The sequence below is a fragment of the Neofelis nebulosa genome, chromosome 3 (genome assembly GCF_028018385.1).
Source record: "Neofelis nebulosa isolate mNeoNeb1 chromosome 3, mNeoNeb1.pri, whole genome shotgun sequence".
Lineage (NCBI taxonomy): Eukaryota > Metazoa > Chordata > Mammalia > Carnivora > Felidae > Neofelis > Neofelis nebulosa.
The window spans coordinates 107764705-107782798 of record NC_080784.1 but is presented as its reverse complement, the minus strand read 5'-3'; the positions used below and the strand labels follow the sequence as shown (position 1 = coordinate 107782798).

At 34.4% G+C, this 18094-nt stretch overlaps 1 long non-coding RNA gene across 1 annotated transcript in view; it reads right to left on the bottom strand.

The window, feature by feature from the left end:
* LOC131507160 (uncharacterized) overlaps positions 1–18094 on the bottom strand; it is a 213960-nt gene that overhangs the window by 188219 nt on the left and 7647 nt on the right. The window contains exon 2 of the long non-coding RNA XR_009259369.1: positions 9239–9403. This is a non-coding gene — a long non-coding RNA (uncharacterized LOC131507160). The remainder of the gene's footprint in view (positions 1–9238; positions 9404–18094) is intronic.

Sequence of the window (18094 nt, the reverse complement as noted above, 5' to 3'; positions counted from 1 at the left end):
TGAGATACTACCTGACAAGAAATAGATACTATTTTAAAGAATTTAAAAAAATAAAAAGTAAAGAATTTAAGCTGAAGTCAGTATACTATGCATACTTTATAACTTTAATAAAATGTTTCTTCCATATAGTATGATTTTTTTTTTGTTTTAAGGATACCTTAAAAGGGGAAAAAGATTTTGAAAAATATCATTTCAAATAATTGGTCTTATTTTTTTTCATTATATACATGTATCTTTATATCTACCTTATGAATATTTATTTATGCATATATACATATATCTATATATAATGTATGCATATATACATTATATAGATGTATATAGGAATATATCTATACAGTCTGTGTATGTATATATAATTGTGTATGTGTTACAGACCTAGAAGATAAAATTGGCTTTCTCTTCTTCAAAGAGTTTAGACTAGTGACAGAGATACAACATTTGTGTGAGTGTGGTGGTAGAGAAAGACACGACAGATGAACTACACTTTCTAGAAACAGAAAAAGCAGAATACTGTCTATTCACGTGAACAGCCACAAATAAAAGCACAGAAAACACAGTCAATAAAGGAAAATTTATATGCAATATTGTACTGTTATTGATAAAGCAGTTAGGGGAAACAACTAAGTTTGAGATATAGATGGGGGTTGTTTTTTGTGTATCAGGAAAAAGATCTTGAACTTTATCTTGTGGGCCTATAATTATTTTAGTGAAGAGATTAAATAATAACACTTGTGTCTTAAAAAAAGATTATTCTGGTAGCTACTTGGGAAATAAATTTAATGACTTAAGACTAGAAGCAGGGATGCCAGATAGAGAATGTTGCCACTTATAAGGATAAATGCTATGGAGTTTGAAAAAAAAAATCCAGTAGTAATAGAGGTAGAAAAATGGTATGAGAAGTAGTTATGAAAAGCATATTAAAATTTTTTTCACTCATCTCTAATAGAACAATTAGAGATCACTAATTTTATTTGGCAGTTCAAAGTATATAACATGACTAAAACAAATAAAATTAATGATAATAGAGATAAAAAGATATATTTACACTAGATATAAACAGATATAGATATATAGATACATTAACAGGGAGAAATGGCTGTTAATATTAATGAAAATAGAGGAATTGAAATGTGAACTTGGTCATGTTTGGGGTTAAACTGAAGAATGTTTTATTCAGAGTTATTGCTGAAGCCTAAACAAAGCTCCATTTTTATTGTATTTTATTTTTAGATTTTATAATGTCTGAGGCACTTTAAAATCTATTCTAACTTATAAGTAACTGGCTAGGAAGAGTACTGACTGACTGGCTTTTTAACAAAGCAGAAATCTCACTGAGGTTTTTAACTTAGTACGAGGAGCAAAAGTTTAAGTGCAGATAGAAAGCTGGGAGTTCATGGTCTGTGAAAAAAATATCTAAGGTGACTGCAGCTACATACAACATGTGTTGTGAACTTCCACTGTTCCTATGCTGATCGTGTTTTGTTATTTTCAGGATTATTTTATTATTTCCATTTAAGATGTGTTTTTCTAAAGGTAATTGTCTATATACAGTTAAAATATGCAATTCTGAGGAATAAAAATGTCTCTGTGGAATAACATAACATAAAAAGGATCTTTATCTGTTGTCATTGTATGGCAAGAAAATACAACAAAGATACTATCTATGACTAATGATAGATATCTAAATGCTACCCTTGAAACTGAAGGATCTGCAATGTTATCTCACAGCTCGTATGGGTTCCCTACTTCCCATCTCCCTAAAGAACAGCACAGTGAAAGCCAAACATTCACCAATGGGTTATACCAAAGGGAAGGATCCCCCAAATTACAAGATTTAGAGCTCATAATGGGATGACAGGGACATCTGTTCAACCTTCCCTTTAAAGAGAAAGATGTTCTCTGATGGACAGAGAGAGAGCACTGCTAGGTTTATTACCCTGAAATGTATCAAAAATTTACAAGGTCAAGAAGAAGAGGATTTTACATTTCCAAAGCATTCTGTGGCTTTCCATGTGGAAGATATCTTAGTGATACTATCTCTATTTAGATAAACTATGTCTAGTTTCTAAAGCTGCATGTTTTGCAAACATTCTTTCAATGTTCTTTGCTCAGAAGATCTAGACTATGCAAACGCCTGGCATCCAAGAATTGTTTTCTAATTTAATCTAATTCATGAACACCTATGACTATATCCCTCTACTTCGTTTAGTTTTAATATTTTTCCATATTTGACTTATGTATTTTATTCACTGTGGTAAACAGAATAATGGCCACCCCAAAGATGTCCGGGTTCTAATTTGTGACACCTGTGCATATGTTACCTTATGCAGCAAAGGGGCTTTGCAAATGTGATGAATTTCAAGATGTTGATATCGGGAGAGTACCCTAGATAATCAGAGTGGACCTACTGCAATAAGAGTCCTCATAAGAGATTCGCAGAAGGGGAAGAGTCAGAGAGTGATTGGAGGATGCTACAAATCTGGCTTTGAAGTTCAAGGAAGAGGCCACCGAACCAAGAAATTCAGGTAGTTTTTAGAAGCTGAAAAATGCAAGGGAACAGATTTTACCTATAAGCCTCCAGAAAGAACAACGTCTGGCTGACACCTTAATTTTAGCCCAGTGAAACTCATTTAAGATTTCTGACTTCCCTTCTGGGATCCCCTGACCACTTAATTTCTTTTTAATTTGCATACGTTTACTTGTATACATTGCCCTTTGTGCTATAAAATTCTAAAGGTTTTAAAAAATACTTAATATCTTTCACTCACTATTATGTATCACACTCAATAACTTCACTGTCCTAAAAAAAATTCCTGTTTTACTTATTCACCTCTCCTCACCCCAACCCCAGTCACAGCCCAATGGCAACTGCTGATATGTTTACCATCTCTATGTGTTTGCCTGTTCATGAATGTCATACAGTTGGAATCATGTGATATTTAATTTTCAGATAAACTTCTTTGATTTAGAAAAATGAAGAAAAATAAAATAATATCCCCAGGTTAATTGTCAAGGTGTCTAAGATCAGCATTAGTAGTTATGCATTTGTGTTGACATGAATGACACATTCTTAAACATCTAATTTTTCTAGTGTTCTAAATGGTAATAGCGGAAGGTAAATAAAAATAAACTTAAACCATGCCATTTTGAACATTTTTCTTAGTAAAGGTTAGCAATAGGTTATATTACCTAAATGAGAACTTAAAAAGTGATGCAATTTATATCAGCATGAGTTAATTTTAAGATCTGTTTTGAATCCCATCTAAACCATCTGAGGAGAAACTCCTTCAGGAAAAATAAAGAGCACTTTGCATTATGATTCTATTTGCTACCATTAGCAGACATTGCAGTCTTGTTAATCACATCTGTTCTTTAACATTATCTGGCCGTATGTTTATGCAGATGAAACACTAGCACTCATTGATTGGACAATCCCATTAATCTCCACCATCCTACCCACAAATGAAATATTCTCCAGTGATATATTCATTCAAATACTGTAATTTCTATATTGATTAAATTGTATCCACACATTTATCCCAGTCCTGACCTTCACATCTCCATCCTCTCTCTTGTCCTCTATAGATCCGTTCTGTGGTGACCAAAAGATAATATCATGCATCCTCATGTTCTTTACAGAATCCACCCAAAATTCCTTAGCAAAATTTTCCTCTTTTTGAAGAATATCCATTTAGAGTAGTGCTTATTGTCTCCTAACTCTCCACGCATGGCCTTTGTTGAAATTCCCATGTCATCTGTAGATGGTATTAAAACTTTCACCCTCAGGTATCTTTTTCCAATCTCCTGGTCTCTCAGTTATGTTTTTATTGAGCGCTTGGCTCAAGTCTCACTGTCTTTCTATCTAGTCCTCTCCCCCCCCCCTTTCTGTCTCTTTCTCTCTCCACACATACACACACGCACCATAAAAAGTTGTCATTTTCATGTGGGTAAATGATACAGTTAAAATTCAATATTATCTTCTCAAGGAACGCATATTTTAGCATCAGAAATGTACTGGCAACAGACTATGCTTACAGGAAAATGAATAAATAAGAGCAAATACCTTTACTGTATTCTGACATTGCTTTCTAAGGTAATATTTTGTTACCACACTTTCTCTAGTACATAACGTTTAGTGACTCAAAATGGAAATCTTGAGAGGTAATTCAAGAATATTCATTCATTTACAAATCATATAAGAGTGATTACACTGTTCCAGGTAGTTTCTGAGGATTAAAGAATAAAAAGATAGTGTTTTTGTTTGAATAGATTTATTCTAGTGGAGAGGTAGACATTCAAACGAAGAATTAAAATATAGTGTGGTTTTGTTATATCGAATATAGGAATGTGGTTTGAGTGTTTAAAGAAGGATTTACAGATTCACCACACAGCTTTGCTACTGAAAGGAAAATTTGTCAAGACATCCAACATAACTATGTATTTTCACTCACTAAAGACAACATACTTGTAGAAATAATAATAATATCATATTACTTACAACAATAGAGATCACACTCCATGGGGAAGTATAAGTTATCCCAATAAGACAAAGTAAGAAGAGGTTTAATATAGAATTTGGGCTCGTGTTACGTGATGTGGGGAAAATAATGACTACCATTTATCTGATAGTTAGAATTGCCAGATATTGTGCCAAGTTGTTTTCATCTTTTATAGTGATCCGTTACACTTATTTTTAACTTTTTTTGTTGTCTTATTTTTTAATGATATTTATTTATTCTTTCACTAAATATTTATTGAGTGACTATGTGGGTAAGGTCCATGAATGCATGTAAATATATCCTGAGAGATAGGTTTTATTTTTAAATTTTTATTTATTTGTTTAGTATACTTCTGACGCCTTTTACCCATTTCTCTGAATTTTTCAATGTAAGTTTATTGAAGTCTTGTGCATTTGGATCACATTTGACTACATTTTCTGTGACATAGAAGAAGGTTCTTAGAGGAGGGATCCAGGTTATGTATCCCCATATCTAATTCAACAAGAAAAATTAGACTGGAGATTATAGGATTTATTTTCTTTATGTTTTTGGAGATAGTTACTGTATTTAATGATGGAGAGAAACTTCATAATATCCCCACATCAGTAAGTGATATTTGATTATATAATCTGATCTATCTTTGTATATGCCAATAAGTTATTTGCAATATTTAAATGCATCCTAAGTATCTCCTTTTGATTTGCATTCCATTGCTCACATTTGCTCCTTTTTCTCCTAGAATGTGTGTAACTCATCCCAGGTAAATCAGATAATCTTCTCCCAAATCTTGGGACTGAAAAGTGGACAGACATGTTTTGAGGAAGGAAATAGTTCAGTATTAATCCTCATCATTAGGAAATAAGTCAGCACTAATTACTCCTCAAGTGAAGATTCACTAATGTCTTCAGTGTGGAAAGGTGAAAGGAGCTTTCAGGCAAAAGCCCGCTAGCTCTGTTCTTTTGCTGTGACTGGAGACACACAAATATATTCCCATCTTTGAAACATTTTTGGTTAATCTCACCTATACTGATGTCTAAGAAACACCGGAGGATGAATGAATGACTGTAATGGACTCAATCAGTATTCATTTCAAATCTCTAGATGTAAATTTAGGTCATAGTCTCCCAATCCCAGCCTGACTGAGACTGGGTGGTTGGTCTAGCTACAGCTTTCTACCAACCCTCAGCAGGGGTCTATCTTCATTAGTCCAATCTGTACATGTATTATTTCAGCTTTCTACATCTGCCCTGCTATGTTGAATGCAAATTTCACTAATTGCCACAGATTCATACTTTTTCTCTTTTATCCTGAAGTGTGTGTGTGTGTGTGTGTGTGTGTGTGTGTGTGTGTGTGTCACATACACAGTATCTGGGTCTTCTCAGAAATTTGAAATTGTAATATTATTTACTGAATATTGAACCAATAGAGTCTAAGAAAAATGTGTTTCTGAGCCACCAGTATTACTTTAAAAAATATTTGATCACATATTTCTCTGAAAAAGTTCCCTCAAAATGTATACACACACTTCCACACAAAATTTTATCTAAATGTTGGGGTTCATGGAAGCTTTAAGATCATATATGGGACCCTCATAGAACCATGGACCCCAGATTAGTACCATTGTCTCTCATTCTCCTTCCCACTGTTACTTATAGTAAAAGATTTTCTAGAACTTTCTTAGTGTTGCTTCATTATTACTTTGAATTTGACACATGAATTGCAATCACCTTGCACCTTGCCATATACCAATTCTGGAAAAATGGTCCTGTCCTATATAGAAATGTCCTTTGAGGCAGAATTTGGAAAACTCTCACATACAAGGCAGCAACCCTCCCCATCTGGCCTTGCTTTGTCTTATGGAATTTGTATGACAGTCCTTGCAGGTACAGCACTTCCCACATAAAAAAAAAATGATGGTTAGTATTTTAAAAATCTTGAATTTTTAAGTTGTAAAAGAGAATAACACCTAGACTCTAAGTCACAACTGGAAAAGCTGAACAGTGGTATTTTATTTCAGGATTGGCATCTATCATCTTCAATCTCCAAAAGGAAAAATTGCTTTTTATGTGAAAGTTGTAATTAAAGCTACTTTCTAGGTTGACACTTCAAAAGACTTTTTTTTGGTGGGTGGGGGTGAGGAGGATGTGTTTAATTTAGTGATCTTACACAGTGCTGTATCGATTTGTTTCTCTGAAGAGGACATAAAACTTTGAAAAGGCTATCCTTCCATGAATTACAACTTCAGCTTTAGTAATGTGTCCCTGATTGTTTGTTTGGTTGGTGTTTTTAGTACTATTGCAGTATTTATCATGTTTCAAATGAATTTGATCTTGTTCATTTACTACAACATTGCAATACTCTAGTATTCCTGATTTAAATGAAATGAATGAGAGAAGTAGAAAGGAAAGGAAGGAGGGAAGAGGGTAAGGGAGGTAGGGAAGAAGAAAACAATAAAAATATTCCTGGTTTAGGATTATAGGACTACAAGAATGATGTAATTTATCCCATGACCATGTGCTTTATTTTATTTTATTTTAATTTTGTGTTTGTGCTCTAATGTAGAATATAAATCCCAAAGATACATCCTGAAATGTAACACATTTGAAGTCCTGACCAGCACAGTTCAGTACCTGATAGAATTTTATTTAAGAAGCCCTATTTAACAGCCTCAAAACAACAACACAGAAAGATCCTTCATAGGGTATTTGTTATATGGGATCCAATTCCTAAGCCTCAGAATCTTCTCCCTAATTCCCCACACATTCCATTTTCTTGAACCTCTCCCTGCCAATGCTCTAAATTCTGCTTATTCACCCTCATTCCACTTAACATTTCTTTTTTTCTTTCTTCTCTCCCAAGCTCTATAGATTGACTTTGCCCATTTGTGGATTCTGTGTAATGAAAATCTAGGGATTTATTTAGGAAGGATATATTTTTATAAAGTGGAGGAGAGGATACTTCTACTTAACTTTGCTCATTGGATCTTTCATATTCGTATTATTTCAATATGGAGTGATAGTTAAAAGTACTGTCTTGTGTCACATATACTTGAAATTGAAAAGCACTAACTATATAAACTGGGAGATGTTACATATGCTCTTTGAACTCTAAATATTGAAAATATGGTATTAAGCTCATAGAGTTGTTGTGAAGTTTAAATTATATAATGTATATAAAATTGAATACAGTGTCTAAACCAGAGTAATCATGCAATAAAAACCAGTTGATGTAATAATTAGACCTACAATAAGTTATTTAGGAATCTTTGTGACACTCTATGAGGTAAGAATCATGATTGAAAGATGAGGAAATGAAAATATTATGAAATTAAAACTTCACATATATTATCTTATCCCATCTTCACAGGAACCCAAGAGTGTTGACATATTACTAGTTTTGATAAAGAAAGAGAGGAGCTGAGAGTCTATATAGTTTGCTGAAGTTTACACAGCTTATATGTGGTGATATTGGACCTAAAATGCAGGTCTCCTGATTGTAGCCCCAGGGACATTGTATTGCTTACTGCCATATCTCAAATCCCAGTAAAACATAGGTACCAGCAATGTATATGGGGGATTTTGTCATGAGAAATTGGTTGCAGTCCTAGGTTTAGTTTACATATAAAGCTAAACAGAATCCTTTTGGTTTGATAAGAGTTTTTGTCTTATTTCAAAGTAGAGAAAATAAGTGCTACTCTATATGACCTTTTCTATTCAATGTTTTGTGAAAATTAGCAGCTCATGATTTTAAATGTTCTAATACAAGCATTTTCTACAACCTATTTTAATGCAGTAAGAATGATAATGTGCTTTTAAATCCATTCTAAAGAACTGTGAGGGGCTTTTTATCATTTCCATCACCTTTGTATTACCTCACATCATATTTGCTTATATCCTATTCCTCATGCCTACATAATTTACTTCTTTTCTCCATCTATTTTCATGTTAGAATGTAGTTTCAAGCTTGAAGTGAAGCAGTGCACTGAGGCACTTATTGGAGAGGAGCTTGCATTAGGGGAAACTAAATTCTCTTCTACATTTTCTCTCACAAATTTGGCTCTCATTGCTAAATTCTAGTGAACATGACTTTTCTTTAATGTTCATTTATTTTTAAGAGGAAGAGCGTGCTCAAGCACTGGAGAGGCAGAGAAAGAGGGGGACAGAGGATCTGAAGCAGGCTCTGCACTGACAGCAGAGAGGCCTGTGCGGGGCTTGAACTCACAAACCATGAGATCATAACCTGAGCCAAAGTGAACTCAGGTACTTGGTCTTGTGCAAAAAGCACTGTGCCTACTCTGCACTATTTTTTTTCTGAACTGTAAAGTTGTCTAGCTCTGTGTGGATATATGGATAATTATTTGGCTGGAAACATACTGTTTAAAGATAATGGGTGGCTAATATTAGAAATGACTTTTCTGTGATGGAAAGAATAATGAAGAAATGTTTAGGTACTTAGGATACTTCTTAATTATAAAGTATGTATGTGTTAACTATTATACTAATAAGCATCTTAATACAAAGATAATGTAAAAGTTCCTTTTAAAAATATGTTGCAATATATATTTTTTTAAAGTTAGTTTGGGATGTTAAGTACCTAAAGATAGACTCGAAATAACTACATATAAGAGTCGACTTTGATAGATGATTATTTGTGTCATTTTCTGAAAACCTTTGTATCAATCATATTTTGAGTCCCTGAATATATTACAGTCAAACTAATATTTTAAAATAACTTACCTTTTGGGGCTCCTTGGTGGCTCAGTCAGTTGGGCGTCTGACTTGGGCTCAGGTCACGATCTTGGGGTTTGTGAATTCAAGCCCCCCGTGTCAGGCTCGGGGAGCCTGCTTCGGATTCTGTGTCTCCCTCTCTCTCTGCTCCTCCCCTGCTCACGCTCTCTCTCCCTAAAAAAATAAGTAAACATTAACAAAAATAAATAAATAACTGACCATTTTTTGAAAGAGAGAATATTGACTTATTATACATGGTGAGCAGATAGAATAATTACAGAAATGATAATAAAATATAATCGGAAGAAATCTGAACATAAAGACGGAATCTGCACCCTATTAAGGTATCGTCAGTAATTTACTAGGTGAACTGGACTGAGTTTTTGCATTTGCTTAACAGCATTTTATTCTTTACTGAATTACATTTTTATTCACTTATCTTATTTTCCCACACTGGATTTTGCATTTTTTCTACTGATTATTAAGAATGTTAAAGTTTTGCCAACATTCAATATATTTTTATTACATTAATATAATTTCTGTGGTCTATAGAGCCTATTCTAAATATAAATGCATATGTGAACACAAAGCATGTAATTTTGTATTTAAATTTAGGTTTAATTTTATAGGTTTTAAATATAAATTTAATATTAAATATAAATTTAAATATAAATTATATTAAAAATAAATATAATTATTTGATATAGCTAGTTAAATGAATTTGCATGTTTTGAGAAGGATGAGGTCTGGTTTATGGCAATTTAGACCATTAAGACAGGTCCATAACAGAGAAAAAAGATTGGTATTTTGTACATGATCTATATAGTTTTAATACAAAAGAATACAGTGCTATTAGAATACAAGGAATGTAAATGCTTTTATCTTGAGTAACGTAGATGTTTTGACATAAGTAACAGTAAAAGTTATAGGATTAAAATAAAAAGTTATTGGGAAATTTTGTAGGATACAGTACTGATATTGACTTCTGAGAAATTCTTGTCATGATGTACATAGACAAATACTATGAGCATAGGTGACAATTACACAATGAAAGATAAATGAGATGTGATGAGCACACAGTCACAGAGGAACACAAAAAGGATATTATTCTCTGGGTAAATATCCAAATATGATCCAGTTGCTAGATCATAGGGTAGTTCTATTATTAACTGTTTGAGGAAACTCCACACTGTTTTCCAGAGTGGTTGCACCAGTTTGCATTCCCACCAACAGTGCAAAAGGGGTCCCTTTTCTCCACATCCTTGCCAAGACCTGTTGTTTCTTGCATTGTTGATTTTAGCCATTCTAACAGGTGTGAGGTGATAGCTCTTTGTAGTTTTGATTTGTATTTCCCTGATGGTCAGTGATGTTGAGCAGGTTTTCATGTGTCTGTTACCCATCTTTAAGTAATCTTTGGAAAAATGTATATTTATGTATTCTGACCATTTTTAAATGGATTATTCAATTTGGGGGTGTTGAGTTTTATAAGTTCTTTATATATTTTGGATACTAACCTTTTATCAGATATGTCATTTGGAGGGTATTATGCTAAAAGTCAGGCAGAGAAAGACAGATATCATATGTTCTCATTCATATGTGGATCGTGAGATAGTTAACAGAAGACCATGAGGGAGGGGAAGGGAAAAAAAAAGTTACAGAGAGAGAGGGAGGCAGACCATAAGAGACTCTTAAATACTGAGAACAAACTGAGGGTTGATGGGGGTTGGGGGAGAGGGGAAAGTGGGTGATGGGCATTGAGGAGGGCACCTGTTGGGATGAGCACTGGGTGTTGTATGGAAACCAATTAGACAATAAATTATATTTAATATAAAAAAGATATGTCATTTGGAAATATATTCTCCCACTCCATAGGTTGCCTTTTAAGTTTTGTTGATTTTTTTTTTCCTTCACTGTGCAGAAGCTTTTTGTTTTGATGAAATCTCAATAGTTTATTTCACTTTTGTTTCCCTTGACATGGGAGACATGTCTAGTAAGAAGTTGCTACAGCCAATGTCAAGGATGTTATTGCCTGGGTTCTCTTCTAGGATTTTGATGATTTCCTGTCTCACATTTAGGTTTTTCATACATTTTGAATTTATTTTGATGTATGGCATAAGAAAGTGGTTCGGTTTCATTCTTCTGCCTGTTGCTGTCCAGTTTTCTCAACACCATTTGTCAAAGAGACTAACTTTTCTGATTGGATATTCTTTCCTGCTTTGTGGAACCTCAATTGACTACATAGTTGTGAGTTCATATCAAGGGTTTCTATTAAGTTCCATTAATCTATGTGTCTATTTTTGTGCCAGTACCACCCTGTTTTGAGCACTACAGTGTTGTAATGTAACTTGAAATCTGGAATTATGATGCCTCCAGCTTTGCTTTTCATTTTCAAGGTTGCCTTGGCTATTTGGGGTCTTTTGCTGGGTATTTACCCAAAGAATACAAAAATACTAATTCGAAGGGATACCTGTACTCAGTGTTTACAGCAGTGTTATCAACAATAGCCATATTATGGAAAAAACCCAAATGTCCTTGTCCATTGTCAGATGAGTGGATAAAGTAGATCTTTATATATATATATATGCATACACACACATATATAATGGAATATTATATAATGTATAATATTATATAATGTGTATATATAAGGAAATATTAGTCATAAAAATGAATGAAATCTTGCCATTTGTAATAACAGGATGGAGCTAGAGAGTATTAAGGTAAGCAAAAGAAGTCAGTCAGAGAAAGACACATACCATATGATTTCACTCATAAGTGGAATTTAAGAAACAAAAAAAAATGATCATAGGGAAAAAAAAGAGAGAGGCAAACCAAGCAACAGCCTCTTAACTATAGAGAACAAACTGATGGTTACCAGAAGGGAGGTGGGTGGGGAGATGGGTGAAATAGGTGATGGGGATTAAGGAGTCATCACTTGTGATGGGTGCCGGGTGATGTATGGAAGTGTTGATTCACTAAATTGCACACCTCAAACTAATATCACACTGTCTGTAAACTAATTTAAATTAAAAAAAAACTTATAAAAAGAAACTGAAAAAACCTTAATTTAAAAAAACAACAGATATTATTCCCTGTAAAAAACTGAAAGTTAGTTTGGGTTCATTCAAAAAGCAATGATGTGGAAGTGTTGAACCACTATATGGTACACCCAAAAGCACTATTACACTGTATGTTAACTAACTGGAAGTTAAATAAAAACTTTAAGAAAATATTTTTTCCCAAAACTCTTTCCTCACTAATGTTAAAAAAAAAAAAAAAAAAAAAAAGAAGGATGGCTGCTTGTTCCATGCTCCATGATAGTGTAATATTGCATATAGAACACTTTGGTCTTCTGACCTCCCACAAACACCAAGGGGCCCTACCCTATATGTATCCTCCTTCTTAGCCTTCCCTACTGGCTTTCCAGAGCCAGGAAACTTCTTCCCTAGTGTGTAGAAAGAGAAATTTCTGATTGGACTGCCAGGATAAGAGCAGGGAGTCAGGTTTATATCAGACTCTATACTGAGGATGCTTATTGCACCTGGCTTTTGGTTGTGAAGCAGAACCCCAACACTGATGACCTTGGCACAGTCACTGGCTAGAGTCACAAAGACCTTTACATGCCCCGCATATTTGAAATCCAAACACCTTCCTGCATCCTGGCCTCTCAAACATTTCTCTACCTGCCTCTGTAGGCCACAGGAATGTCTGGGCCTTCAACACCACTTGCCAGCCTGGGATTAGAGAACCATGTGTGTGTGGCCACAGAACACATGGCCCATATACTTTCAAATTCTGACTCTGTTGATTAGCACCCACATCTTACCAGATAAGGTTCAAGAATCTAGATAATTGGGTGACTCCTCAGGACCCAGGCAACATCCTAACATCAGGGTCATCATCTCCAAATCTTGTGGTTTAATGAGCTCATTTCCCTCATGGTTCATTTTAATGAAATTTTGTTTCTTACTGACTTTTTCTATTGTAATATTTATGAATTACAGATAGGTAACTGAATATGCGATTTGCTCAGTCAAAATTTTATAGAAATACCATGAAATGTAGAATGAAAGTTTTATTCTTCAGTCTAGCATTGTAAACCTTCTACAGTTTGCTCTTCTCTATCCAGATTAAACTTCAGATATGTCTTCATTCCACCCTGTGTCCAGTTCACCATGTGTGGGCTCAGCCTCCCTTGGGTATCCTATGGACTTTTTGGGGGTACTGGTCTTAATGTAAGCATGTCGCTTCACTTACAGTCCCACTTCTGTAAATATGTTAGACATTTTGTATTTCTTTTTTTTTTCTCCCAGTTTCAGGTTTATTGAGGTATAATCAACATACAAAATTGTTATGTATTTCCTTTTTGAAAATAGGCCAACTCTGCCATGTCCAAGGAATCTTCTAAAATGCCTGTTTTAATTTTACATAAATGTTATTTATATATTTTATATAGTACTTCAGTATTTTTTATATATATAAGGTTTGTTTTTATGTATCTCTACTTCCTTTATTTAAATTTGTGCTCCAAGAAAAAATAGTACTGTAATTTTAAATCTTTTTATGCCCATACCATTGTTTAGTAGATAATCATTATATTTACCATTTTTCTGTGTCTACTAGACTTTTTTTTCTAAATATTTGCCATGTATTATCTCATTTAATCTTAACATTAATCTTAACATATCCTTATAATGTGATAATACAATTACACTATTTTACAGATGATGAAAAAGAAACAAGTAAAATAAATAAATTGCTGAAAATTAAATGGTATATATATTGGATCTAGGATCCAAACCCAGATAGTATTATTCTGAGACATATACATGTAAATGACTTACTAAAATACTTGTTAACTAAATGTTTTTGTTATGTAATTGCATACGTCATTTTTGAATCAGTGAATTTGTGTAGATGTATATGGAAGCCTTTTTACAAAAGGTAGTTAGCAAATTTAGCTAGGTCAGGCCCTGTGCTAGGAAGTCAGTACATAATAGTGAACAATCTGGAAGACACATTATTTTGCAAGAGTAAAGAGTCTAACTGGGGACATCAGGCACTGAGACAAGAGATTGCAATAGAGTGTGATTACAGGGAAATAGCATAGTTTATTTTTAGAATTATGTAAGAGAAAAGAGAAGATACACTTCCTGGAGAAAACTGGCATTTACGCTAAGAACTAAATGATAAGATAAGAGGTAAAGGAATCAACGTGAGATGCATTTAAAAAAAAAAAAGAGTTTTAAATTTAGAGAATAGCTGTGTGAGATATACCACAGGCAATAAAGACCATGAAATGCCCTTAACATTGGATAACATTGTCTCTACTACTATTATTTTGTTGTTCACTATGACTTAGTGTCAAGTCACAGGTTACACTTTGATGTTAGTTTCAATTATAACATTTTTGTGAATGTATTAAGTAAAGAAAAATAATAATAAGCATTCTTTACTCATATTTTCACAGATATACACATACACACCAGACAGAAGAGAGACCTATTTCGCTTGTTCATATTTGGATACAAAGGAGTGAGCCATGAAAATAACTTATATAAAGTTATTAATGTCATTAAATCAGCCATAATACGACAACACTCTTACTTCCCTTCAACTTTGCATTAACTAAAGCAAATACATTAGTTTGAAAATATTACCAGAAAGTTTACATTGCATAACAGTGTCCGTGAGAGAGGTTTTCTCATGAGCAAGCCCAAATATACTCTTGTGGGGGATAAGCTTAGGAATTATACCTGGGCTTATACCAATGGGTTAACAAGGCATAAAGAAATACAAAGCCATAAAATGCTCACACCCGAGTTTGGGTAAGCCAGATTGACACCCCAAGAATAGGGGGTACAAAGGCACCATGAATATGGAGGTGAAAAGGCACCCCAAAATAGAGAGGGGGTGCAGAGCCCCCAGAATAGAGAGGGAGAGGCAAAGGCCTAAAATAGGAATGGGCACAAAGGTGCCCAATACATAGATATATGAAATAAACAAGATTAGGTATTCAGGGTGGAAGCAACCCCAATTTAGTACTATAGCAGAAAAGCTGCTTTCACAGGAGGATAGGGCAAAGTGAGGTAAATTGGTGAATTGGACTATGGCCCTGCAGGCAAAGCGGCCCAGAGTGGAGATGGTTAACAAAAGAAAAGATGTCTTGTTAACCCTGAGGTTTTCCCCCTATCTGCCTTATCCCCTAGGCTAGCTAAGATAAACAGACACAGCGCCTCCTGTCTGCCTTTAACAACCATCTGCCCATCTGCCCAGTGTCAGGATTTTGTTTTATATTGACCCAAACCCCAAACACTGTATATCTTCAAAACCCCCTTTTCCCTCACATCCCCAGGTTAATGTTTCCATTTTCTTTGTCTCTTTGTACACACCCATCACGTTTGTAATCCTTCTGATCTAATAAATACAAGGCAGAGACCCTTATTCGGGGCTCTTGTCTCTTCCTGGGCATTGGTTATTTCTCACGTTTCATCCTGCGTCCCACTCTCTTGCTAGACAAGAAAGAACTTTAGACCCAGAGTCTACGACATACTCTCAAGTATTTTCTTTCATTTTCCCATATAGCTTGACTGTAAATAGTTCCACCAACATTGTCATGACTCCTCTACTGTTATTCTCCCTCCACTGAGGAGCTCGCCCTGTGTGTTCTTCCTTCTGTCTTATTCACAGAGTGGCTTCATCAAATGTTTCACCAGATTTGTTTCTTACAGTACATGATTCCTCTTTATATTTTTTTAACTTTTTTTTTAATGTTTATTCTTTGTGTGTGTGTGTGTGTGTGTGTGTGTGAGAGAGAGAGAGAGAGAGAGAGAGAGATGGGGGTGGGGGGAGGCAGAGAAAAAAGGAGACCAGAATCCAAAGCAGGCTCCAGGCTCTGAGCTATTAGCACAGAGCCTGATGGGGTGTGAACCCACAAACTGTGAGGTCATGACCTGAGGCTAAGACAGACACTCAACTGACAGAGTTACCCAGGTGCCTGATTCCTCTTAATTTTTGGACAGAAACAACTTGATTGTTAATTCCATTATACAACACTTTTCAATGTGAGGTACTATCATAGAGCATTATTTATCAATTTCTACTAATTTTATTGTTATGTAGTCTCATAAATTTTCTAACTTGCAATTATATTATTAATAATGTAGTGCATACTGAACACGTATTGTAATTGTATGCATTTTTTTTTCTTTTTTGAAAGATTTCTAAAGCTTATATTTAATTGCTGTTTATTGTTATTCCTCTAAATGGTAGGTTACTCTAAGTGACAATGGGGCACAGAGAAGTAGAATAATGTCTCATTAAGGTAGTAAGTGACTCAAATAATTTGTTATGGATAACTATAACATCCTGAAGTACACGGTTTCTCCCCAGCTGCCCTCATCAAAATTAGAAACTAAAATTCTACTTTCAATTTTTTTGTTAACTCAAAAGAAAAATTAGTTATACTCATCTGATTATGATGTAACAAGATGGTAACTAAAGAAAATATTGCAAGTAAAATCAAATATGGTAAATGCAAATCTTTAGTAAATCATTTGCTAGCCACATAATTTTGAAAATGCATTTACCCACTCTAAGTGCCTATACCTTCATGACTGAAATAGGAAAAGAACATCAGATGCTTCTAGAATCCCCAGATGTGTGCAATGATACCTGAAAGTAGAGTATTTCAGTTTGCATAACCAAATTCAAAGTCATTCTGGATTCATAAACAGAGCTCAGTATTTTGTTTTCTTTTTCAAGCTTTTATTTGAATTCCAGTTAGTTAACATAGAGTATAATGTTAGTTTCAGGAGTAGAATTTAGTGATTCAACACTTCCATACAATATCCAGTGCTTATCACAACAAGTACACTATTTTTTTTAATTTTTTTAATGTTTGTTTATTTTTGAGAGAGAGAGACAGAGCAAGAGTAGGAGAGGAACATAGAGAGAGAGGGAGACACAGAATCTGAAGCAGGCTCCAGGCTCTGAGCTGTGAGCACAGAGACTGATGCGGGGCTCGACTCACGAACAGCGAGATCATGACCTGAGCTGAGGTCAGAAGCTTAATGGACTGAGCCACCCAGGGTCCCCCAAGTGCTCTCTTTAATACCCATCTCCCATTTAACCCATCTCCCACCCACACCACCTCCCCTTAAGCAACCCTGTTTGTTCTCTATAGTTAAAGTCTATTTTATGTTTTGCCTCTATTTCATCACCCCCCATGATCATGTTTTGTTTTTTAAGTTCCTCATATGAGTGAAATCATATCGTATTTGTCTTTCTCTGTCTGACCTACTTTGCTTAGCATAATACTCTAACAGAGTTCAGTATTAAGCAGAAAAAGTATTTTGAACTCTAGGAACTTTATATCTAGTGTTTATGCTAGAAGACTCTAGTGTTTACATTCAAAAACTGAAGACACTCTTTAAACACAACGGGTTTACATTTTGCTTGATGCATATGCAGACTGAGGTCTAGAAGTGAAATTTTAAAAATCGAAGGCTGTGATACAGTCTGAGTAATTTAAAATTGCTCAAGAAGCTGGTTAAAATTACAGCTGTTGGACTCCATGTCAGAGATGATGTGTTAGTAGGACTGCTGGGGAACTGAAACATCTGAGTCTGTAGCAGGTTCTCCCAGGCAGTCATGAAGCACAGTTTGAAAACTATGTGAATTACCTCATCTTTCTGAGCATCCATCGCTAAGCCTCCCAGAAAAGAAATAGTGTGATTCATTGATAGTCACTGATTTTCTTAAAGATCAGCAAAACTGATCTAATACCAAAAAGAGCTATGAAATTTAAAAATACAAAGAATCATTACATTTTTTGAACTTTAGAACTTTCAAACTAAAAAGAAA